This window comes from Lonchura striata, chromosome 25 (assembly GCF_050655825.1).
Source record: "Lonchura striata isolate lonStrDom1 chromosome 25, ASM5065582v1, whole genome shotgun sequence".
NCBI classification, from domain to species: domain Eukaryota; kingdom Metazoa; phylum Chordata; class Aves; order Passeriformes; family Estrildidae; genus Lonchura; species Lonchura striata.
The window spans coordinates 5,682,628-5,697,797 of NC_140727.1; positions in this window are offsets into that span (position 1 = coordinate 5,682,628).

Below are 15,170 nucleotides of genomic sequence, written 5' to 3' on the forward strand. Positions count from 1 at the left end.
ATGGACCCGACACCGAAGTTGTCCCCACCTCAAACTTGTGCTGCCCTGATAGACCCAAGGGAGCCCTACAAAGTGACATCAGGAACCTGGACTGCTGAGTTTTCTTTCCCAGGGAAAATGGAAAAAGGATGTGCCCAGGGGCCCCTGGCCCTGACTGCAAAGAATCCTTATATCGAAGGATGGACCCCACACCGAAGTTGTCCCCACCTCAAACTTGTGCTGCCCTGATAGACCCAAGGGAGCCCTACAAACTGACATCAGGAACCTGGAGTGCTGAGTTTTCTTTCCCAGGGAAAATGGAAAAAGGATGTGCCCAGGGGCCCCTGGCCCTGGGCTGGGACCTCACTGCAAAGAACCCTTATATCGAAGGATGGACCCCACACCGAAGTTGTCCCCACCTCAAACTTGTGCTGCCCTGATAGACCCAAGGGAGCCCTACAAACTGACATCAGGAACCTGGACTGCTGAGTTTTCTTTCCCAGGGAAAATGGAAAAAGGATGTGCCCAGGGGCCCCTGGCCCTGGGCTGGGACCTCACTGCAAAGAATCCTTATATCGAAGGATGGACCCCACACCGAAGTTCTCCCCACCTCAAACTTGTGCTGCCCTGATAGACCTAAGGGAGCCCTACAAACTGACATCAGGAACCTGGACTGCTGAGTTTTCTTTCCCAGGGAAAATGGAAAAAGGATGTGCCCAGGGGCCCCTGGCCCTGACTGCAAAAAATCCTTATATCGAAGGATGGACCCCACACCGAAGTTGTCCCCACCTCAAACTTGTGCTGCCCTGATAGACCCAAGGGAGCCCTACAAACTGACATCAGGAACCTGGACTGCTGAGTTTTCTTTCCCAGGGAAAATGGAAAAAGGATGTGCCCAGGGGCCCCCGGCCCAGGGCTGGGCCTGACTGCAAAGAATCCTTATATCGAAGGATGCACCCCACACCGAAGTTGTCCCCACCTCAAAATTGTGCTGCCCTGAGAGACCCAAGGGAGCCCTACAAACTGACATCAGGAACCTGGACTGCTGAGTTTTCTTTCCCAGGGGAAATGGCCAAAGGATGTGCCCAGGGGCCTCTGGCACTGGGCTGGGCCCTGACTGCAAAAAATCCTTATATAGAAGGATGGACCCCACACCGAAGTTGTCCCCACCTCAAACTTGTGCTGCCCTGATAGACCCAAGGGAGCCCTACAAACTGACATCAGGAACCTGGACTGCTGAGTTTTCTTTCCCAGGGAAAACTGCCAAAGGTTGTGCCCAGGGGCCCCTGGCCCTGGGCTGTGACCTCACTGCAAAGAATCCATATATCGAACGATGGACCCCACACCGAAGTTGTCCCCACCTCAAACTTGTGCTGCCCTGATACACCCAAGGGAGCCATACAAACTGACATCAGGAACCTGGACTGCTGAGTTTTCTTTCCCAGGGAAAATGGAAAAAGGTTGTGCCCAGGGGCCCCTGGCCCTGGGCTGGGACCTCACTGCAAAGAACCCTTATATCGAAGGATGGACCCCACACCGAAGTTGTCCCCACCTCAAACTTGTGCTGCCCTGATAGACCCAAGGGAGCCCTACAAACTGACATCAGGAACCTGGACTGCTGAGTTTTCTTTCCCAGGGAAAATGGAAAAAGGATGTGCCCAGGGGCCCCCGGCCCTGGGCTGGGCCCTGAATGCAAAGAATGCTTATATCGAAGGATGCACCCCACACCGAAGTTGTCCCCACCTCAAACTTGTGCTGCCCTGAGAGACCCAAGGGAGCCCTACAAACTGACATCAGGAACCTGGACTGCTGAGTTTTCTTTCCCAGGGAAAATGGAAAAAGGATGTGCCCAGGGGCCCCTGGCCCTGACTGCAAAGAATCCTTATATCGAAGGATGCACCCCACACCAAAGTTGTCCCCACCTCAAACTTGTGCTGCCCTGATAGACCCAAGGGAGCCCTACAAACTGACATCAGGAACCTGGACTGCTGAGTTTTCTTTCCCAGGGAAAATGGAAAAAGGATGTGCCCAGGGGCCTCTGGCACTGGGCGGGGCCCTGACTGCAAAAAATCCTTATATCGAAGGATGGAGCCCACACCAAAGTTGTCCCCACCTCAAACTTGTGCTGCCCTGATAGACCCAAGGGAGCCCTACAAACTGACATCAGGAACCTGGACTGCTGAGTTTTCTTTCCCAGGGAAAATGGAAAAAGGTTGTGCCCAGAGGCCCCTGGCCCTGACTGCAAAAAATCCTTATATCGAAGGATGGACCCCACACCAAAGTTGTCCCCACCTCAAACTTCTGCTGCCCTGATACACCCAAGGGAGCCCTACAAACTGACATCAGGAACCTGGACTGCTGAGTTTTCTTTCCCAGGGAAAATGGAAAAAGGATGTGCCCAGGGGCCCCTGGCCCTGACTGCAAAGAATCCATATATCGAAGGATGGACCCCACACCAAAGTTGTCCCCACCTCAAACTTGTGCTGCCCTGATAGACCCAAGGGAGCCCTACAAACTGACATCAGGAACCTGGACTGCTGAGTTTTCTTTCCCAGGGAAAATGGAAAAAGGTTGTGCCCAGGGGCCCCTGGCCCTGACTGCAAAAAATCCTTATATCGAAGGATGGACCCCACACCTAAGTTGTCCCCACCTCAAACTTGTGCTGCCCTGATAGACCCAAGGCAGCCCTACAAACTGACATCAGGAACCTGGACTGCTGAGTTTTCTTTCCCAGGGAAAATGGAAAAAGGATGTGCCCAGGGGCCCCTGGCCCTGACTGCAAAAAATCCTTATATCGAAGGATGGACCCCACACCAAAGTTGTCCCCACCTCAAACTTGTGCTGCCCTGATAGACCCAAGGGAGCCCTACAAACTGACATCAGGAACCTGGACTGCTGAGTTTTCTTTCCCAGGGAAAATGGAAAAAGGATGTGCCCAGGGGGCCGTGGCCCTGACTGCAAAAAATCCTTATATCGAAGGATGGACCCCACACCAAAGTGTTCTCCACCTCAAAATTGTGCTGACCTGATAGACCCAAGGGAGCCCTACAAACTGACATCAGGAACCTGGACTGCTGAGTTTTCTTTCCCAGGGAAAATGGAAAAAGGATAGGCCCAGGGGCCCCTAGCACTGACTGCAAAAAATCCTTATATCGAAGGATGGAGCCCACACCAAAGTTGTCCCCACCTCAAACTTGTGCTGCCCTGATAGACCCAAGGGAGCCCTACAAACTGACATCAGGAACCTGGACTGCTGAGTTTTCTTTCCCAGGGAAAATGGAAAAAGGATGTGCCCAGGGGCCCCTGGCCCTGACTGCAAAAAATCCTTATATCGAAGGATGGACCCCACACCAAAGTGTTCTCCACCTCAAACTTGTGCTGCCCTGATAGACCCAAGGGAGCCCTACAAACTGACATCAGGAACCTGGACTGCTGAGTTTTCTTTCCCAGGGAAAATGGAAAAAGGACGTGCCCAGGGGCCCCTGGCCCTGGGCTTGGACCTCACTGCAAAGAATCCTTATATCGAAGGATGGACCCCACACCGAAGTTGTCCCCACCTCAAACTTGTGCTGCCCTGATAGACCCAAGGGAGCCCTACAAACTGACATCAGGAACCTGGACTGCTGAGTTTTCTTTCCCAGGGAAAATGGAAAAAGTTTGTGCCCAGGGGCCCCTGGCCCTGACTGCAAAAAATCCTTATATCGAAGGATGGACCCCACACCAAAGTTGTCCCCACCTCAAACTTGTGCTGCCTTGATAGACCCAAGGGAGCCCTACAAACTGACATCAGGAACCTGGACTGCTGAGTTTTCTTTCCCAGGGAAAATGGAAAAAGGATGTGCCCAGGGGCCCCTGGCCCTGGGCTGGGACCTCACTGCAAAGAATCCTTATATCGAAGGATGGACCCCACACCGAAGTTGTCCCCACCTCAAACTTGTGCTGCCCTGATAGACCCAAGGGAGCCCTACAAACTGACATCAGGAACCTGGACTGCTGAGTTTTCTTTCCCAGGGAAAACTGCCAAAGGATGTGCCCGGGGGCCCCTGGCCCTGGGCTGGGACCTCACTGCAAAGAATCCTTATATCGAAGGATGGACCCCACACCGAAGTTGTCCCCACCTCAAACTTGTGCTGCCCTGAGAGACCCAAGGGAGCCCTACAAAGTGACATCAGGAACCTGGACTGCTGAGTTTTCTTTCCCAGGGAAAATGGAAAAAGGATGTGCCCAGGGGCCCCTGGCCCTGACTGCAAAGAATCCATATATCGAAGGATGGACCCCACACCAAAGTTGTCCCCACCTCAAACTTGTGCTGCCCTGATAGACCCAAGGGAGCCCTATAAACTGACATCAGGAACCTGGACTGCTGAGTTTTCTTTCCCAGGGAAAATGGCAAAAGGATGTGCCCAGGGGCCCCTGGCCCTGGGCTGGGACCTCACTGCAAAGAATCCTTATATCGAAGGATGGACCCCACACCGAAGTTGTCCCCACCTCAAACTTGTGCTGCCCTGATAGACCCAAGGGAGCCCTACAAACTGACATCAGGAACCTGGACTGCTGAGTTTTCTTTCCCAGGGAAAATGGAAAAAGGATGTGCCCAGGGGCCCCTGGCCCTGACTGCAAAGAATCCTTATATCGAAGGATGCACCCCACACCGAAGTTGTCCCCACCTCAAACTTGTGCTGCCCTGATAGACCCAAGGGAGCCCTACAAACTGACATCAGGAACCTGGACTGCTGAGTTTTCTTTCCCAGGGAAAACTGCCAAAGGATGTGCCCGGGGGCCCCTGGCCCTGGGCTGGGACCTCACTGCAAAGAATCCTTATATCGAAGGATGGACCCCACACCAAAGTTGTCCCCACCTCAAACTTGTGCTGCACTGATAGACCCAAGGGAGCCCTACAAACTGACATCAGGAACCTGGACTGCTGAGTTTTCTTTCCCAGGGAAAATGGAAAAAGGATGTGCCCAGGGGCCCCTGGCCCTGACTGCAAAAAATCCTTATATCGAAGGATGGACCCCACACCGAAGTTGTCCCCACCTCAAACTTGTGCTGCCCTGATAGACCCAAGGGAGCCCTACAAACTGACATCAGGAACCTGGACTGCTGAGTTTTCTTTCCCAGGGAAAATGGAAAAAGGATGTGCCCAGGGGCCCCCGGCCCTGGGCTGGGCCTGACTGCAAAAAATCCTTATATCGAAGGATGGACCCCACACCGAAGTTGTCCCCACCTCAAAATTGTGCTCCCCTGAGAGACCCAAGGGAGCCCTACAAACTGACATCAGGAACCTGGACTGCTGAGTTTTCTTTCCCAGGGAAAATGGAAAAAGGATGTGCCCAGGGGCTCCTGGCCCTGACTGCAAAGAATCCTTATATCGAAGGATGGACCCCACACCGAAGTTGTCCCCACCTCAAACTTGTGCTGCCCTGATAGACCCAAGGGAACCCTACAAACTGACATCAGGAACCTGGACTGCTGAGTTTTCTTTCCCAGGGAAAATGGAAAAAGGATGTGCCCAGGGGCCCCCGGCCCTGGGCTGGGCCTGACTGCAAAAAATCCTTATATTGAAGGATGGACCCCACACCGAAGTTGTCCCCACCTCAAACTTGTGCTGCCCTGATAGACCCAAGGGAGCCCTACAAACTGACATCAGGAACCTGGACTGCTGAGTTTTCTTTCCCAGGGAAAATGGAAAAAGGATGTGCCCAAGGGGCCACTGGCCCTGACTGCAAAAAATCCTTATATCGAAGGATGGACCCCACACCGAAGTTGTCTCCACCTCAAACTTGTGCTGCCCTGATAGACCCAAGGGAGCCCTACAAACTGACATCAGGAACCTGGACTGCTGAGTTTTCTTTCCCAGGGAAAATGGAAAAAGGATGTGCCCAGGGGCCCCTGGCCCTGACTGCAAAGAATCCTTATATCGAAGGATGGACCCCACACGGAAGTTGTCCCCACCTCAAACTTGTGCTGCCCTGATAGACCCAAGGGAGCCCTACAAACTGACATCAGGAACCTGGACTGCTGAGTTTTCTTTCCCAGGGAAAATGGGAAAAGGATGTGCCCAGGGGCCCCTGGCCCTGGGCTGGGACCTCACTGCAAAGAACCCTTATATCGAAGGATGGACCCCACACCAAAGTTGTCCCCACCTCAAACTTGTGCTGCCCTGATAGACCCAAGGGAGCCCTACAAACTGACATCAGGAACCTGGACTGCTGAGTTTTCTTTCCCAGGGAAAATGGAAAAAGGATGTGCCCAGGGGCCCCTGGCCCTGGGCTGGGACCTCACTGCAAAGAATCCTTATATCGAAGGATGGACCCCACACCGAAGTTCTCCCCACCTCAAAATTGTGCTGCCCTGATAGACCTAAGGGAGCCCTACAAACTGACATCAGGAACCTGGACTGCTGAGTTTTCTTTCCCAGGGAAAATGGAAAAAGGATGTGCCCAGGGGCCCCTGGCCCTGACTGCAAAGGATCCTTATATCGAAGAATGGACCCCACACCGAAGTTGTCCCCACCTCAAACTTGTGCTGCCCTGAGAGACCCAAGGGAGCCCTACAAAGTGACATCAGGAACCTGGACTGCTGAGTTTTCTTTCCCAGGGAAAATGGAAAAAGGACGTGCCCAGGGGTCCCTGGCCCTGGGCTGGGACCTCACTGCAAAGAATCCTTATATCGAAGGATGGACCCCACACCGAAATTGTCCCCACCTCAAACTTGTGCTGCCCTGATAGACCCAAGGGAGCCCTACAAACTGACATCAGGAACCTGGACTGCTGAGTTTTCTTTCCCAGGGAAAATGGAAAAAGGATGTGCCCAGGGGCCCCCGGCCCTGGGCTGGGCCTGACTGCAAAGAATCCTTATATCGAAGGATGGACCCCACACCGAAGTTGTCCCCACCTCAAACTTGTGCCGCCCTGATAGACCCAAGGGAGCCCTACAAACTGACATCAGGAACCTGGACTGCTGAGTTTTCTTTCCCAGGGAAAATGGAAAAAGGATGTGCCCAGGGGCCCCTGGCCCTGACTGCAAAAAATCCTTATATCGAAGGATGGACCCCACACCGAAGTTGTCCCCACCTCAAACTTGTGCTGCCCTGATAGACCCAAGGGAGCCCTACAAACTGACATCAGGAACCTGGACTGCTGAGTTTTCTTTCCCAGGGAAAATGGAAAAAGGATGTGCCCAGGGGCCCCCAGCCCTGGGCTGGGCCTGACTGCAAAGAATCCTTATATCGAAGGATGGACCCTACACCGAAGTTGTCCCCACCTCAAAATTGTGCTGCCCTGATAGACCCAAGGGAGCCCTACAAACTGACATCAGGAACCTGGACTGCTGAGTTTTCTTTCCCAGGGAAAATGGAAAAAGGATGTGCCCAGGGGCCCCTGGCCCTGACTGCAAAAAATCCTTATATCGAAAGATGGACCCCACACCAAAGTTGTCCCCACCTCAAACTTGTGCTGCCCTGATAGACCCAAGGGAGCCCTACAAACTGACATCAGGAACCTGGACTGCTGAGTTTTCTTTCCCAGGGAAAATGGAAAAAGGATGTGCCCAGGGGCCTCTGGCACTGGGCTGGGCCTGACTGCAAAGAATCCTTATATCGAAGGATGGACCCCACACCGAAGTTGTCCCCACCTCAAACTTGTGCTGCCCTGATAGACCCAAGGGAGCCCTACAAACTGACATCAGGAACCTGGACTGCTGAGTTTTCTTTCCCAGGGAAAATGGAAAAAGGTTGTGCCCAGGGGCCCCTGGCCCTGACTGCAAAAAATCCTTATATCGAAGGATGGACCCCACACCAAAGTTGTCCCCACCTCAAACTTGTGCTGCCCTGATACACCCAAGGGAGCCCTACCAACTGACATCAGGAACCTGGACTGCTGAGTTTTCTTTCCCAGGGAAAATGGAAAAAGGATGTGCCCAGGGGCCCCTGGCCCTGGGCTGGGGCCTCACTGCAAAGAATCCTTATATCGAAGGATGGACCCCACACCGAAGTTGTCCCCACCTCAAACTTGTGCTGCCCTGATACACCCAAGGGAGCCCTACAAACTGACATCAGGAACCTGGACTGCTGAGTTTTCTTTCCCAGGGAAAATGGAAAAAGGATGTGCCCAGGGGCCCCCGGCCCTGGGCTGGGCCTGACTGCAAAGAATCCTTATATCGAAGGATGGACCCCACACCGAAGTTGTCCCCACCTCAAACTTGTGCTGCCCTGATAGACCCAAGGGAGCCCTACAAACTGACATCAGGAACCTGGACTGCTGAGTTTTCTTTCCCAGGGAAAATGGAAAAAGGATAGGCCCAGGGGCCCCTGGCCCTGACTGCAAAAAATCCTTATATCGAAGGATGGACCCCACACCGAAGTTGTCCCCACCTCAAACTTGTGCTGCCCTGATAGACCCAAGGGAGCCCTACAAACTGACATCAGGAACCTGGACTGCTGAGTTTTCTTTCCCAGGGAAAATGGAAAAAGGATGTGCCCAGGGGCCCCCGGCCCAGGGCTGGGCCTGACTGCAAAGAATCCTTATATCGAAGGATGCACCCCACACCGAAGTTGTCCCCACCTAAAAATTGTGCTGCCCTGAGAGACCCAAGGGAGCCCTACAAACTGACATCAGGAACCTGGACTGCTGAGTTTTCTTTCCCAGGGAAAATGGCCAAAGGATGTGCCCAGGGGCCTCTGGCACTGGGCTGGGCCCTGACTGCAAAAAATCCTTATATCAAAGGATGGACCCCACACCGAAGTTGTCCCCACCTCAAACTTGTGCTGCCCTGATAGACCCAAGGGAGCCCTACAAACTGACATCAGGAACCTGGACTGCTGAGTTTTCTTTCCCAGGGAAAATGGAAAAAGGATGTGCCCAGGGGCCCCTGGCCCTGACTGCAAAGAATCCTTATATCGAAGGATGGACCCCACACCGAAGTTGTCCCCACCTCAAACTTGTGCTGCCCTGATAGACCCAAGGGAGCCCTACAAACTGACATCAGGAACCTGGACTGCTGAGTTTTCTTTCCCAGGGAAAATGGAAAAAGGATGTGCCTAGGGGCCCCTGGCCCTGGGCTGGGACCTCACTACAAAGAATCGTTATATCGAAGGATGGACCCCACACCGAAGTTGTCCCCACCTCAAACTTGTGCTGCCCTGATAGACCCAAGGGAGCCCTACAAACTGACATCAGGAACCTGGACTGCTGAGTTTTCTTTCCCAGGGAAAATGGAAAAAGGATGTGCCCAGGGGCCCCTGGCCCTGGGCTGGGACCTCACTGCAAAGAATCCTTATATCGAAGGATGGACCCCACACCGAAGTTCTCCCCACCTCAAAATTGTGCTGCCCTGATAGACCTAAGGGAGCCCTACAAACTGACATCAGGAACCTGGACTGCTGAGTTTTCTTTCCCAGGGAAAATGGAAAAAGGATGTGCCCAGGGGCCCCTGGCCCTGACTGCAAAGGATCCTTATATCGAAGAATGGACCCCACACCGAAGTTGTCCCCACCTCAAACTTGTGCTGCCCTGAGAGACCCAAGGGAGCCCTACAAAGTGACATCAGGAACCTGGACTGCTGAGTTTTCTTTCCCAGGGAAAATGGAAAAAGGACGTGCCCAGGGGTCCCTGGCCCTGGGCTGGGACCTCACTGCAAAGAATCCTTATATCGAAGGATGGACCCCACACCGAAGTTGTCCCCACCTCAAACTTGTGCTGCCCTGATAGACCCAAGGGAGCCCTACAAACTGACATCAGGAACCTGGACTGCTGAGTTTTCTTTCCCAGGGAAAATGGAAAAAGGATGTGCCCAGGGGCCCCCGGCCCTGGGCTGGGCCTGACTGCAAAGAATCCTTATATCGAAGGATGGACCCCACACCGAAGTTGTCCCCACCTCAAACTTGTGCCGCCCTGATAGACCCAAGGGAGCCCTACAAACTGACTGCAGGAACCTGGACTGCTGAGTTTTCTTTCCCAGGGAAAATGGAAAAAGGATGCGCCCAGGGGCCCCTGGCCCTGACTGCAAAAAATCCTTATATCGAAGGATGGACCCCACACCGAAGTTGTCCCCACCTCAAACTTGTGCTGCCCTGATAGACCCAAGGGAGCCCTACAAACTGACATCAGGAACCTGGACTGCTGAGTTTTCTTTCCCAGGGAAAATGGAAAAAGGATGTGCCCAGGGGCCCCCGGCCCTGGGCTGGGCCTGACTGCAAAGAATCCTTATATCGAAGGATGGACCCCACACCGAAGTTGTCCCCACCTCAAACTTGTGCCGCCCTGATAGACCCAAGGGAGCCCTACAAACTGACTGCAGGAACCTGGACTGCTGAGTTTTCTTTCCCAGGGAAAATGGAAAAAGGATGTGCCCAGGGGCCCCTGGCCCTGACTGCAAAAAATCCTTATATCGAAGGATGGACCCCACACCGAAGTTGTCCCCACCTCAAACTTGTGCTGCCCTGATAGACCCAAGGGAGCCCTACAAACTGACATCAGGAACCTGGACTGCTGAGTTTTCTTTCCCAGGGAAAATGGAAAAAGGATGTGCCCAGGGGCCCCCAGCCCTGGGCTGGGCCTGACTGCAAAGAATCCTTATATCGAAGGATGGACCCTACACCGAAGTTGTCCCCACCTCAAAATTGTGCTGCCCTGATAGACCCAAGGGAGCCCTACAAACTGACATCAGGAACCTGGACTGCTGAGTTTTCTTTCCCAGGGAAAATGGAAAAAGGATGTGCCCAGGGGCCCCTGGCCCTGACTGCAAAAAATCCTTATATCGAAGGATGGACCCCACACCAAAGTTGTCCCCACCTCAAACTTGTGCTGCCCTGATAGACCCAAGGGAGCCCTACAAACTGACATCAGGAACCTGGACTGCTGAGTTTTCTTTCCCAGGGAAAATGGAAAAAGGATGTGCCCAGGGGCCCGCGGCCCTGGGCTGGGCCTGACTGCAAAGAATCCTTATATCGAAGGATGGACCCCACACCGAAGTTGTCCCCACCTCAAACTTGTGCTGCCCTGATAGACCCAAGGGAGCCCTACAAACTGACATCAGGAACCTGGACTGCTGAGTTTTCTTTCCCAGGGAAAATGGAAAAAGGATAGGCCCAGGGGCCCCTGGCCCTGACTGCAAAAAATCCTTATATCGAAGGATGGACCCCACACCAAAGTTGTCCCCACCTCAAACTTGTGCTGCCCTGATAGACCCAAGGGAGCCCTACAAACTGACATCAGGAACCTGGACTGCTGAGTTTTCTTTCCCAGGGAAAATGGAAAAAGGATGTGCCCAGGGGCCCCTGGCCCTGACTGCAAAAAATCCTTATATCGAAGGATGGACCCCACACCAAAGTTGTCCCCACCTCAAACTTGTGCTGCCCTGATAGACCCAAGGGAGCCCTACAAACTGACATCAGGAACCTGGACTGCTGAGTTTTCTTTCCCAGGGAAAATGGAAAAAGGATGTGCCCAGGGGCCCCCGGCCCAGGGCTGGGCCTGACTGCAAAGAATCCTTATATCGAAGGATGCACCCCACACCGAAGTTGTCCCCACCTCAAAATTGTGCTGCCCTGAGAGACCCAAGGGAGCCCTACAAACTGACATCAGGAACCTGGACTGCTGAGTTTTCTTTCCCAGGGGAAATGGCCAAAGGATGTGCCCAGGGGCCTCTGGCACTGGGCTGGGCCCTGACTGGAAAAAATCCTTATATAGAAGGATGGACCCCACACCGAAATTGTCCCCACCTCAAACTTGTGCTGCCCTGATAGACCCAAGGGAGCCCTACAAACTGACATCAGGAACCTGGACTGCTGAGTTTTCTTTCCCAGGGAAAACTGCCAAAGGTTGTGCCCAGGGGCCCCTGGCCCTGGGCTGTGACCTCACTGCAAAGAATCCATATATCGAAGGATGGACCCCACACCGAAGTTGTCCCCACCTCAAACTTGTGCTGCCCTGATACACCCAAGGGAGCCCTACAAACTGACATCAGGAACCTGGACTGCTGAGTTTTCTTTCCCAGGGAAAATGGAAAAAGGTTGTGCCCAGGGGCCCCTGGCCCTGGGCTGGGACCTCACTGCAAAGAACCCTTATATCGAAGGATGGACCCCACACCGAAGTTGTCCCCACCTCAAACTTGTGCTGCCCTGATAGACCCAAGGGAGCCCTACAAACTGACATCAGGAACCTGGACTGCTGAGTTTTCTTTCCCAGGGAAAATGGAAAAAGGATGTGCCCAGGGGCCCCCGGCCTTGGGCTGGGCCCTGAATGGAAAGAATGCTTATATCGAAGGATGCACCCCACACCGAAGTTGTCCCCACCTCAAACTTGTGCTGCCCTGAGAGACCCAAGGGAGCCCTACAAACTGACATCAGGAACCTGGACTGCTGAGTTTTCTTTCCCAGGGAAAATGGAAAAAGGATGTGCCCAGGGGCCCCTGGCCCTGACTGCAAAGAATCCTTATATCGAAGGATGCACCCCACACCAAAGTTGTCCCCACCTCAAACTTGTGCTGCCCTGATAGACCCAAGGGAGCCCTACAAACTGACATCAGGAACCTGGACTGCTGAGTTTTCTTTCCCAGGGAAAATGGAAAAAGGATGTGCCCAGGGGCCTCTGGCACTGGGCGGGGCCCTGACTGCAAAAAATCCTTATATCGAAGGATGGACCCCACACCAAAGTTGTCCCCACCTCAAACTTGTGCTGCCCTGATAGACCCAAGGGAGCCCTACAAACTGACATCAGGAACCTGGACTGCTGAGTTTTCTTTCCCAGGGAAAATGGAAAAAGGTTGTGCCCAGAGGCCCCTGGCCCTGACTGCAAAAAATCCTTATATCGAAGGATGGACCCCACACCAAAGTTGTCCCCACCTCAAACTTCTGCTGCCCTGATACACCCAAGGGAGCCCTACAAACTGACATCAGGAACCTGGATTGCTGAGTTTTCTTTCCCAGGGAAAATGGAAAAAGGATGTGCCCAGGGGCCCCTGGCCCAGACTGCAAAGAATCCATATATCGAAGGATGGACCCCACACCAAAGTTGTCCCCACCTCAAACTTGTGCTGCCCTGATAGACCCAAGGGAGCCCTACAAACTGACATCAGGAACCTGGACTGCTGAGTTTTCTTTCCCAGGGAAAATGGAAAAAGGATGTGCCCAGGGGCCCCTGGCCCTGACTGCAAAAAATCCTTATATCGAAGGATGGACCCCACACCTAAGTTGTCCCCACCTCAAACTTGTGCTGCCCTGATAGACCCAAGGCAGCCCTACAAACTGACATCAGGAACCTGGACTGCTGAGTTTTCTTTCCCAGGGAAAATGGAAAAAGGATGTGCCCAGGGGCCCCTGGCCCTGACTGCAAAAAATCCTTATATCGAAGGATGGACCCCACACCAAAGTTGTCCCCACCTCAAACTTGTGCTGCCCTGATAGACCCAAGGGAGCCCTACAAACTGACATCAGGAACCTGGACTGCTGAGTTTTCTTTCCCAGGGAAAATGGAAAAAGGATGTGCCCAGGGGGCCGTGGCCCTGACTGCAAAGAATCCTTATATCGAAGGATGGACCCCACACCAAAGTGTTCTCCACCTCAAAATTGTGCTGACCTGATACACCCAAGGGAGCCCTACAAACTGACATCAGGAACCTGGACTGCTGAGTTTTCTTTCCCAGGGAAAATGGAAAAAGGATGTGCCCAGGGGCCCCTAGCACTGACTGCAAAAAATCCTTATATCGAAGGATGGAGCCCACACCAAAGTTGTCCCCACCTCAAACTTGTGCTGCCCTGATAGACCCAAGGGAGCCCTACAAACTGACATCAGGAACCTGGACTGCTGAGTTTTCTTTCCCAGGGAAAATGGAAAAAGGATGTGCCCAGGGGCCCCTGGCCCTGACTGCAAAGAATCCTTATATCGAAGGATGGACCCCACACCAAAGTGTTCTCCACCTCAAACTTGTGCTGCCCTGATAGACCCAAGGGAGCCCTACAAACTGACATCAGGAACCTGGACTGCTGAATTTTCTTTCCCAGGGAAAATGGAAAAAGGATATGCCCAGGGGTCCCTGGTCCTGGGCTGGGGCCTCACTACAAAAAATCCTTATATCGAAGGATGGAGCCCACACCAAAGTTGTCCCCACCTCAAACTTCTGCTGCCCTGATACACCCAAGGGAGCCCTACAAACTGACATCAGGAACCTGGACTGCTGAGTTTTCTTTCCCAGGGAAAATGGAAAAAGGATGTGCCCAGGGGCCCCTGGCCCTGACTGCAAAAAATCCTTATATCGAAGGATGGACCCCACACCAAAGTGTTCTCCACCTCAAACTTGTGCTGCCCTGATAGACCCAAGGGAGCCCTACAAACTGACATCAGGAACCTGGACTGCTGAGTTTTCTTTCCCAGGGAAAATGGAAAAAGGACGTGCCCAGGGGCCCCTGGCCCTGGGCTGGGACCTCACTGCAAAGAATCCTTATATCGAAGGATGGACCCCACACCGAAGTTGTCCCCACCTCAAACTTGTGCTGCCCTGATAGACCCAAGGGAGCCCTACAAACTGACATCAGGAACCTGGACTGCTGAGTTTTCTTTCCCAGGGAAAATGGAAAAAGTTTGTGCCCAGGGGCCCCTGGCCCTGACTGCAAAAAATCCTTATATCGAAGGATGGACCCCACACCAAAGTTGTCCCCACCTCAAACTTGTGCTGCCTTGATAGACCCAAGGGAGCCCTACAAACTGACATCAGGAACCTGGACTGCTGAGTTTTCTTTCCCAGGGAAAATGGAAAAAGGATGTGCCCAGGGGCCCCTGGCCCTGGGCTGGGACCTCACTGCAAAGAATCCTTATATCGAAGGATGGACCCCACACCGAAGTTGTCCCCACCTCAAACTTGTGCTGCCCTGATAGACCCAAGGGAGCCCTACAAACTGACATCAGGAACCTGGACTGCTGAGTTTTCTTTCCCAGGGAAAATGGAAAAAGGATGTGCCCGGGGGCCCCTGGCCCTGGGCTGGGACCTCACTGCAAAGAATCCTTATATCGAAGGATGGACCCCACACCAAAGTTGTCCCCACCTCAAACTTGTGCTGCCCAGATAGACCCAAGGGAGCCCTACAAACTGACATCAGGAACCTGGACTGCTGAGTTTTCTTTCCCAGGGAAAATGGAAAAAGGATGTGCCCAGGGGCTCCTGGCCCTGACTGCAAAGAATCCTTATATCGAAGG